This window comes from Pinus tabuliformis, chromosome 4_2, assembly GCF_031772625.1.
Source record: "Pinus tabuliformis cultivar Carrire ecotype Pingquan chromosome 4_2, CPIR1, whole genome shotgun sequence".
In the NCBI taxonomy this organism is placed as follows: Eukaryota; Viridiplantae; Streptophyta; class Pinopsida; order Pinales; family Pinaceae; genus Pinus; species Pinus tabuliformis.
The window spans coordinates 133,305,835-133,307,606 of NC_142304.1; positions in this window are offsets into that span (position 1 = coordinate 133,305,835).

Below are 1,772 nucleotides of genomic sequence, written 5' to 3' on the forward strand. Positions count from 1 at the left end.
GAGGCTATGAATGCCTGCTGGCAACAGAGGCTCTGCTTATGGTATTGAAGTTATATCTTATCGTCAATTATTACTACGATACCTTCTTCTTATTCTTTCCTTTTATCGGAGAAATTATTTCCTTAATTTTTCCCTGTTTAGAACCTTTATGCATGAGATACTGCTTTTTGATCAATCTTATCATTCTCGGCTAGAATACCGTTAGCAAATCGTATTTTTGGTATATTGTTGTCCTTTTATTTTTCGCATAACTTATCATTAATCCAAAGCATCCTATCTCTTATTCATAACTATCATTACACACTCCACTATCATTATAACCATACCTCTTGCCATCCTATCATTGATATGTGTACTCTATTTCATTTACTGTCGTATTGTTCACTCCCTTGCCTTGCCGTCAGAAAAGCCCTTTCCTTGTCTACTCGGTCGTAGGTGACCTCTCTTTTTAAGAAGGGGGAGGATTCCCATTATACCTTTGCATGCGCTATATCTATTCTACTTATTGGACTTGATATGTTGCTATGATATCCCATGATCAAATGACATGTGGCAGTATGATAATCCTCAAATTAATATTATTTATTCTCATGGAAATTCCACTTAAAATTATGGAATTTAGTTGTTACATCTGCTTGCTATTCTATTTTCATCAAAACAATTGTTGTTCTCTGTTTTTTTTTTTTTCTATTATGTTAATCCTTGAAATTGTAGGGCAAATATTGGAAGAATTCGAGCATTATGGGTGGAAAATCAGTTCGCCAAGAACCCTTAGTGTTGGAAATTTTTTACAGAGCCAGGGAAATTCTGGTGTGCATAGGATGGATTTCATATTTCACCAGGCTTCAGACCCCTAACAGTGAAATCGCTCTCGAATTTTTACAGCACTTACAAAATGGACAGTATACCGTAAAAGGTATAATAATAATAGTATCGGAGGCTGTGATAGCTGAAGTTTCCGGGCTACCGGCAGAAGGAGTAGTATGGCCTAAAAAGCACATAATGTTGCATGACACAGTGGAGATTTTCAAAGACACAGGAGAAGAACTAACCCGAAAAGGCAAGGGCATTCAATCGTCCTCTCTGGGAGAACCATGGTGCAAATTGGCAAGTGTCGTCCAAAAGTACATTACTTGTGATGGTCGATCGGATGTGGTAAAACCACAACAACTTAAACTCTTAGTTGTTTTAAAGCAAAAGCTTACTGTCAATTTGCCATTTTTCTTAAATTCATTATTGCACGATACAGCTAATAGAGCAAGAAGGGCTAAACATCTTGATACTATAATCAGTCATCATGGTTTGATTAGATTGATTGTTATTCACTGTCTTGCTCAGCAGAATTTAACTTGGGAAAATTTTATAACACCACTAGAAATTAGGCCAGACCCTGTAGCTCAAAATTATGCAACCTTGGAAATAGGACAACAGAACCTTGTTCCGAAGAGGAAAAGAACTGCTCATACAGCAATAGGACCTCATAAGCCTAGACATTATGCGAGGCTAAACCCAGTTCAGAGGACTTTTGTAGATCCTCAGGGTAGCGTCGAATGCCCGATGGAGCCAACTAGTCCAATTACTATATAGGAATTTGAACCAGAACAGGAGGAAGAAGGTAATTATGAATCAGGACAGGGGGAAGAACATGATTTTGAACCTGAACAAGAGGAAGAACCCAATTCTGAACCTAAATTGGAGGAAGAATGCAATTCTAAACTGGAATAGGGGGAAGAATGTAATTTTGAATCAGAACTCGAGGAAGAATGCAATTA